The 9,592-nt window shown below is 39.4% G+C and overlaps 1 pseudogene; it reads right to left on the bottom strand.

Moving 5' to 3' along the window:
• Positions 1-259: 259 nt before the first annotated feature.
• Positions 260-427, bottom strand: LOC128097921 (small EDRK-rich factor 2-like; annotated as a pseudogene).
• Between the last annotated feature and the right edge of the window lie 9,165 nt (positions 428-9,592).

The raw sequence follows: 9,592 nt of genomic DNA, 5'->3' as shown, positions 1-9,592 counted from the left end.
TAATACTTTGGGGTGTGCCCCACCGGAATAAAAAAAACACTGGGAAGAGGGAACCCCCACACCCCCAGGAGTGGCCCAGGGGGAGAGAGGCTACCTGAGAGGAGGAAGCACAAGAGGAACCCGCTGCAGACTCAGGGCAAAGGGCATGCCATCAGTGCCGGGGCCTGGGAGCACTACAGGAAGAAACTCGACAAGCATGGTGGGACTGGCTCCAGGCACACAGGCGCAGGGCAGGAGGACTGGACACGAAGCCAGGAAGCTACTTGGGTTCCTCCATCTTCTCGTTTGCCTTTTTCTGCTTCTGCTGCATGATCTCTGAGTCCCTCTGCTTGCCGGCCGCAGGAAAAAGCCCATCATCTCGGTGCTTTTCCTTAACCGAGTCTCTCTGCTTCCTCATGTCTCACTCTCGGTAGTTACCATGGGTCATGACAACGGCCCCTCATTCTGGCTGACATTGCAGGCACCCCTTTCTACTTCCATGGTGTGTGTGCGTGTGTGTGTGCGTGTGTGTGTGTGTGTGTGTGTGTGTGTGTGTGTGTGAACATTTGCACTCATCTGTGCTTTGTATATGAAAGAAAATGGTAGTTTTCTTTATGAGAATGGCTTATTTTTGCTTACCTTAATGAAAGTCAGTCCTATCTATTTTCTTGCAAATAGCATACTTTCTGTCTTCAAGGCTGAATAAAACAGTTGTGCTTATATGCCACATTTTCTTATCTATTCAGATGTGGGTGGACATCCAATCTAGGTGGTACTATTTATTGGCTCTTATGAATTATACCACAATAAAGATAGGTATGCAATTATCTCTGAGGTATGCTGACTTAGATTCTTTAGGAATATACTGTAGTGGTTTGAATAGGAGTGGCCCCCATAGACTCATGTATTTGCATGCTTGGCCCGTAGGGAGTGGCACTATTAGGAGGTGTGGCTTGTTGGAGTAGGTGTGGCCTTGTTGGAGGAAGTGTGTCAGTATGGGGGCAGGCTTTGAGGTTCCATATGTTCAAGTTATGCTCAATGTAGCACACAGTCTCCTTTTGCTGCCTGTGGATCAAGATGTAGAACTCTCAGTTCCTTCTCCAGCACCATGTCTGCCTGCACACTGTCAAGCTTCCCACCATGAGAATAATGAACTAAACTGCTGAAACTGTAAGCCAGCCCAATTAAATGTTTTCCTTTATAAGAGTTTCTGTGATCATTATGTCTCTTCGTAGCGATAGAAATCCTAACTGAGACAGAAGTTGGTACCAGGGACTTGGATAGGTTGGACCTTGTTTGATAGTATATGGACTTGGTGATTATGGATTAGAAAAGCAATTGAACATTTTAAGAAGGGCTTAATGGGTCATCAAAGTAGGAAAATCCCAGTACTCAGAAGGCAGAGGCTGACAAATCTCTGAGTTTGTGGACCGAGCAAGTTTCAGGACAGCCAAGCTTAGACAGTGAAGGAAACCATGGAAAACAGAAAGTGGGTAAAGATGTAACTGAATGACGGGGGCCATGTTCCAGCCCCAAAGGGCAGCCGTTTTGGACACATGGTTCTGGCTTTAGATTCAAGGGTAGAAGAAAGGGGTTATAGAATCTCCTTCCATGACTAATGAAAGCAACTAAGGCCAGGCATGTGTCAGGGGTGTCCCTGCATGGAGGCCCAGTAAGGCCCTTGTGTGAAGCTGTGAAGGTGAAGCCTGGATTGCCTTGGAGAACCCAAGATGTTAGAAATGTCAGAGTTGTGGGATACCTGCCTAGGAGAGCTGCTAGCAGGGAGTAAGACAAGCCCAAGAGAGAGAAGTGTGTTGCAGTCAACAAAACTGAAAGGAGTTGGAGATCTGAAGAGTCTTTTGGCATCAGACATAGAGATACAGAGTTTGGAGTTTGCCCACATGGTTTTCGATCTTGCTTTGGTTCAGTATTTCCTTGCTTTGTTTCCTTCCCTACCTTTTGGAATGGTAATGTATATCCTGTGCCATTTTATGTTGGAAGCATGTGATCTGCTTTTTTATTTTTATTTTACAATAGATTACAGTTAAGAGATTGCCTGAGTCTCAGAAGAGACTGAACTTTTAAACAGGGTTGAGACTATTACTGACTATAGGGACTTTTGAAGTTGGACTGAATGCATTTTGTATTATGCTATGGCTACAAGCCTATGGAATGGAATGTGGCAGTTTGAATAGGAATGGCCCCCATAGACTCATGTATTTGCATGCTTGGTCCACAAGGAGTGCCACTATTAGGAGGTGTGGTCTTGTTGGAGCAGGTGTGGCCTTGTTGGATGAAGTATGTCACTCTGAGGGCAGGCTTTGAGGTCTCATATGTTCAAGGTATGACCAGTGTGGGACAGTCTTCTTCTACTGCCTGTGGATCAAGATGTAGAACTCTCAGCTCCTTCTCAAGTACCATGTGTGCCTGTATGCTGCCATGCTTCTTGCCATCACAATAGTGGATAAGTCTCTAAAACTGTAAGCCAGCCCCAATTAAGTGTTTAATTTTATATGAGTTGCTGTGGTCATGATGTCTCTTCACAGCAACAGAAACCCTAAGTCATATACTTAACTAAGACATATTACCTGGATTATGTAGTCATTCTATTTTAAGTTTTTTGAGATACCTCCCCACTGAGTTCTATCATAGGTACAATAGTTTATATCTTCTCTTGCTGTGTATACAGCCTCCCATTTCCTTACATTCTTGCTAGCATTTATGGTCATTATTTTTTCCTAGATGACAGTCATTCTGATTGGGGTGAGGAGGAACTAAGTGTATTTTTTTTTTTTTTTTTTTTGCTATGAGACAGGGTCTCATGTATCCCAGGCTTTTCTTGAAGAACTTACTATATACCCAGAACTGGGCTTGAACTCCTGATAACCCTGCCTCTACTCCTCTAGTGCTGATGGAATAGGTGTGTACCACTGCCTCTAGCTAAATCAAGTTTTAATTTGCTTTCTCTGATGACTAAAGATGTTGAACACTGTGGTAGTTTGAATGTAATTGGCTCCCATAAGCTCACTGGGAGTGGCTCTATTAGGAGGTGTGGCTTTGTTGGAGTAGGTGTGGCCTTGTTGGAGGAAGTGTGTCATTGTGAGGGCTTTGAAGTCTCAGATATGCTCAGTCACACCCAGTGTCTCAGTGAACTTCCTTTTGCCTTTGGATCAAGCTTTAAGGACTCTCAGCTTTAGCAGCATGTCTGCCTGTATGCTGCCCTGCTTCCTGCCATGACAATAATGCACTAAACCTACGAACTGTAATGTTTTCCTTTATAAGAATTCCTGTGGCCTTGGTGTCTCTTCATAGCAATAGAACACTGATAGTTGGTGCCCATTTATTTTCCCTTTTCGTTCTTCTCTGATGAGAACTGACTGTTCAATTCATTTGCCCATTTGTTGAATAGACTTGTTCTTCGGTATTTAATTTAAATTAATAAAATTTAATTTCTTCTTAGATCCTAGCATTAACTACTATCTGATGGTCAGTTGCAGTAGCTTTTTTCCTCTCCCTATTCTACTGACTATTTCTTATTGTGAAGCCTTTTAATTTTATGAGTCTTACTCACCAGATATTGGGATTATTCCCTGCCACTGGAATCACTTTGAGGAAGTTATTAGCTATGCCTAAAGCTTGAAATGCTTTCCTCTAATAGTTTCAGAGATTTGGATCTTATATTGAAGATTTTGAGTTGTTGTCTATAGCCTTTAATATTTTGATATATGTTCCTTCTACACTCAATTTATTTAGGGCTTTTATTATAGAAAATGTTATTATTTGGTAATATTATTTAATTTCAGTTCTTAAGTCCATTTGTGTGCTATTAGATGGGTTTAGGTAGAGGTGTAGTTGTAGGTAGAAGTGTGTCAAATCTTTTTTTTTTTTTTTAAGATTTATTTGTTATGTACATAGTGTCCTACCTGCATGCACGGCAGTAGAGGGCACCAGATCTCATTACAGATGGTTGTGAACCACCATGTGGTTGCTGGGAATTGAACTCAGGACCTCTGGAAGAGCAACCAGTGCTCTTAACCTCTGAGCTCCTGTTTCAAGCCATTCTTGTATACGGTTATGGTATATAATCTTAACGTGTTCTTGAATTTGCTTTGTAATAATTTCACTAAGAATTTCTGCATTTATATTCATCTGGGATTTTGGTTTGTGGTTTTATTTAGGATATTTCATGTTCAGTATGCTGTCTTTTCAGAATAAGTTTGGCAGTGTTCTTTCCCTTTTCTTGTGGAATGTTTTGAGAAGCATAGTTGTAAGAGCTTCTTCAGAGGTTTGGTAGAATTTGGCAGTGAATTCATCTTTTCCTGGGGTTTTCTCTGTTAGAAGACATTAATTTATTTAATTGCTTTAATCTTCTAGTTGGTTCTGAATCTGTTATGTTGTCTATATCCTGTTGATTTAATTTTGGTAGTTCATAGGTATTCATTCTTGTAAATTCTTCTAGATTTATCCATTCTTCTAGATTGTTTAACTTTTGGAATATGTTTTCAGAGGATTTGGTTTCATAGTTCTCTTGATTCATTAGAATCTGTTGTGATGTCCCCCTTTTATTCCCTATTTTTATTAATTTTGCCCTTTTCTGTTTTTGTCTTTCACCTAAGGGTTTATAAATCTTGCTTAATTTTTTTTTTCCCAAAGGACCAACTTTCCCCACTTATTCTTTGTATTATTATGTTAATCTCTGTGCTATCTTCTTTATTTCTGTCATTGGCTTTTTGTTTTTCTAAAACAGTGAGGTGTATCATTGAATTATTTATTTGAGATCTTTCTGATTTTGAAAAAAGGTGCGATAGTACACACTTTCTCATTGGGGGAAATACACACTTTGGGGATAGTACACACATTGGGGGATAGTACACATTTTCCCATTGGTCATTGGGGGATCTGCAATTATTTGTATAGTTTCTGGCATTTCTCTTGCTATTGATTCTTATTATAATCTTCTGTGATCTGACAACATACAAGAAATTATTTCAATATTTTTGTTAAGCTTTGAATTTCAGCTTACAATGTGATTTGTTTTAGAGAAAGCTCATTGGACAACTGAGAAGTGCTGTGGAATAACCCTTTTGTACATTGTAAAGATTTGACACAGAATTGGTTTAATAAAAAGCTTACTGGCCAGTAGCCAGGCAGGAAGGACCATCTTGCCTTGTTTTGGTAAAGTTCAGTGGTCACCTTCATGTGGGTCTTGCATGTCCAGTTTATATAACATATTGTCAAGCAGTCCAGGCAAGTGTCGTTTCCTGACCAAATGGCTAGCCTTTTCTACATTGTAAGCAAACTTCATAAAGACTTCTTTTGATGTCCATCATCCTCTTTGAAGTAATTGGTGCTGCCAGAAACAGATGTGTCTCACTGTCCAGAAAAGTCTAAGTTCTTAAAACATTCTAAATGTCATATTCTGTAGGTCTTTCAAGTGTTTGAAGATTATTTATCTAATTGAAATATATCTTTGTATACCTAAAAACCTTAACTAACATGACTATAAGTTTGATTGTTATAGATAATTATTAATCTGTATTTCTTAATGATATATCACAATTTCAAATGAGTTGCACAAACATAATATCTTAAACAAGAGTAGAAATATACACACAGTATAACAAAATTGACCTTACATTTGTAATAATAAACCAAAATCCATATAAATGTAAAGTATTTTGAGATTAACAGTTGTTTTTTGGATTTAAGTAGATTTAATAATCTACCTTTTTTCATCATTTCTATATCATATCCCCCTTTAAATAGAAACAAGCATTGATAAACAATATTTTGGGTATTGGGGCATAGCTTTCTATACTACTTCCTGCTGATTGGGAGTGCTGGCAATCTTATGTGGGTCCTGAGAAAATTTAGGACTATGGTCATGTCTTGACTGGATTAGTCTGTGATGCTGCAACTGCCTTGAAGCTGTTCTGGATGTTGGATCATCTGGGCCACTGCTCCCATTGGAGATCTCTCAGGGGGTCTTCCTTGATGGAACCATATTAACCTGGAAGGAATCCACAGCTTCTCATCTTCTTTTCCAAAATGCAGAACCTTAGACCCAAATTTTGAAGTCAAGATACCTTTAAAATATATATGTTGGTTTAGTTTAGCAGCCTCCACAATTAAATGCCTATCTGTAGTTAGCTCATTAACATCCAAAAAATTCAAAGGCAACATAATAATATACACAATCCAGACTCTTTGTGTATTTTTCATTTTTATGTGGCTTATTTTATTTTGTATTACTTTTATTGTCTCTTTAAAGATTTTTAAAAAATTATTTAATTCTTTTTATAACTGTCTATACTCTTTTCCTTCTCTCTCTCAAGCCTACGTACATTTTTAAAATACATTGCAATCTGTTTAGAGGCCTTTCTGCCTGAATCTGTTTTTACTGTGTTTCTTAACCATTTGTCTATATGAGAAAAACCCTTGACTGTGTGAAGCATATTGGCTGCCAGAGCTTGTAGTAATAGCTTAAGCCTGTAGGCAGTGACTAGGAGAATCCTCTCTTTACAATGGCCCATATTAAGAACCCTCTATGCGCATGGCTGTGCTCTCAAGTCACAGAGGCTGGGAGAAGCCTCTTTGTATAGCAGCCCATGAGGGATCTCAGGAGTCTGCCATATTTCCACCGAAGCCCTCCAGAGCCAGGGGACGAGTCTCTGTACCTTGGCTTGTAATGAGACCTGAACTAGGAAGCTGTTGTTGGCTTTATTTTAGAACATTTTTTTTAAGCTCTCAGGTTTTATGTGAGCACCAATTATAGTTGGAAGTTTTCCATAGGCCAAAACAGCTTCTTTATTAACCAATAGAAGCAACACATATTCACAGCATACAGAAAGACCGTCCCACAGCACCCTTAGTTCTAGGAATTTGCAGCAGTGAATACCCTGCTGAGAGTTGGCTGTAGAGGTTGGTCCACACACTGATGTTCAGGGCCATGAGACTCAGTTTATTTTCCGAGGATGAGGACTATGCTAGCTCCTGCTGTAAGCCTCCCTGTCTAAGCTGAACCTCCTCCCACCTACACCTTTGACTGTCAGTGTCTGGCTCGTCTCTTCTCCAAGGATGCATCCTACATAGCCTCTCACCCTGGGGTTGTGGAGAATTGACTTAAAAGATCCCTAACTTGTGATTGTTCCTTGTTCTTAGGGACTGGGAATTGGCTCAGTTTTACACAATAGATTACTCCCAAGATAGCCTAACTACAGCCACCTCAGGAAAGAAAATCAACAAAATAGTGCTCCTGAGTGTTCTTGACCTGTCCCACCAGGGGAACCACTGTCTCAGCAAAGCCTCTATCTGGGTTTCAGGCTTGTGAGAGAGTGGGCAGGACCTCCAGTCTCTTCCTACCGGGAATGACTGCCTTGCTTTCTGGATCAGGCCTCTGCTTACCCTCCCCATGATGTGGGTGTATGGCTGGGTGATGTGTTCTGATTAGTTGCTTCCATTTTACTGTACCATGCTTCCATTTCTCCACATTTTCAGGCTGTACTAGTACTCCATGTGAATTTCTTCTGGCTTCCTGTCTCTTTTTGGAATAGAATATATATATTCTATTATATACATATAGAATATATATATTCTCTCTATATAAATATTCTATATATTATATATGTCATATAATTATTATATGTATATATATGATATATTTATATGTCTCTCAATTCTTCTTCCTCACCACATTACACAGAGGAAAATTCAAACTTGCCAGCTGTCATTTAAAGTTTAATACGTGTTACCATATGATAGATGAACCTAATTCTTCATATCAGTGTCCTACACTTTAAACATTTCACTGCCAATGATTTTCTTCTTTGGCTTTGCTTTGAAATTTTAAATTAACTTATTCTTGTTTTATGTCTAAGGGACTTTTGCCTGCCTCTAAGTGCACCAAGTATGTAGGTCCTGCAGAAGCCAGAAGCAAGTCCCCTGGAGCTGGAGTTACCAACGACTATGAGCTGCTGCTGTGGATACTGGGAACCAAATCTAGGTCCTCTGCAAGAGCAGATGCGCTCTTTTTTTTTCCTTTTTGTTCTATTAAGAGAATTTCCATCCTCAGCCATTGGTGCACAGTTCATGTGTTTCCACTAGTTTGGCTAGTTGTCTCTGCACTCCTTCCAATCCTGGTCTTGATATCTCTTGCTCATAGAATCCTTTCTCTCTCTCATTGACTGTACCCTTGGAGCTCTACCTGGGACCCGGCTGTGGATCTCTGCATCTGCTGCATATGCACTCTAAACTGCTGAGCTATTTCCTCAGCTCCTGGTTTTTCTCTGAACCATGTGTAGGTAATTGTTCAAGCCATCTTTCTGTCAGTGCCTGAATTAGTCTTGTGCAGTAGGTGGCCCTTGTATGATGCCTGGGATGAGATTCTCTTTCTATCCAGTTGAATTTTATTTCCTTGAGTTTTGTTGTGGTAATGCTAGCTCTTTCCACTTCTTTTGGTGTCTTCATCCTCTGTCTGTGTCTTCCAGCTAGAAATCAGTTTGGCTGTGTGTTCACCTTCATCCATTCTTTTGAAGATAGTGCCTTTTTCATTTCTTCCCTTGCCTTCTGATCTTTACCTTAAGAGGGCAAGCTTGTTCATGGTGTCTCAGGTACTGCATTCTAGACAATCCCAGTGATTTTAAAAAATTTTTATTTTAAAAAATTCATATTTTGCTGTTCTCATTATATTCACAATAGCTCAAATTAGGCACCATTGGCTATTATTATACCATTTGTTCAGAATTACTGATTCTAGTTTTTGAAGGGTGACTGCAACAAGAAGAGGGTGAAGCCACGTAATGCCTACCAATGGATTTTTTAAGTGATTATATCAATAATCAGGGAATTTTCTCAGGGGAAATACTAGAATGGAAAGCGTGTGATTATGTATGACAACCTTTAGGTCACTTTAACCCTTCCCAGAAGATGTACTGGCCTCTCTGGCCCAAAGTGGTCTTTGAGCACACAGTATTTATTGTCTCTCCTCTTCTTGGTCATTTGGCCTTCTGTTCTTATTCTCTTTCTACAACATAGTCTTTGGGTCTCAAGAGATAAATCCTTAAAGATGGTTCCTTGCTAAATTTCTTCTCTTCTCTATCTTAAGGTACCCACACCAAATCAATACATAGAATCAGTGTCCAAGAATATTAATCAAAACTTAGTGTATAACTTTTAATCATAGAAGTCCCTAGCATGAAATTTTGTTGTTGAGCTACAGTTTCTTTTCTTATTTGGGCACATAAGTACATATACCAGCCCTGCTTTTGCTTTCTTTGTGTGGTATCATTTTGGAAAACAAATTGTCACCCCTATTTTGCCAGATCACATATACTGCTAATTGCCACCTGAAAGGAAGTCTAAGAAAGTCACAATTAGCATACATTTGCTTCATAACGTTTTGCCATTTTCTGTTTTACACAATTGTACTTTTTAGGGATGTTTTTCTTCCCATAGCAAGGCAGAGGAAGTTCAAAAATACATCTATAAATACACTTCTCAGAAAATATTTTGGTGTATAGGATTACTGATTGGAAGCAGGCGGCTCTAAGGACTTCAAGCACATCCTGATTAGAAGTCTCTGTTTCCTGTGTGGCTCAAACAGTCATATATTATT

The sequence above is a fragment of the Peromyscus californicus genome, unplaced genomic scaffold (assembly GCF_007827085.1).
Source record: "Peromyscus californicus insignis strain IS unplaced genomic scaffold, ASM782708v3 Scaffold_5__1_contigs__length_169319896, whole genome shotgun sequence".
NCBI lineage: Eukaryota > Metazoa > Chordata > Mammalia > Rodentia > Cricetidae > Peromyscus > Peromyscus californicus.
This window is presented reverse-complemented; position numbering and strand designations above follow the sequence as displayed.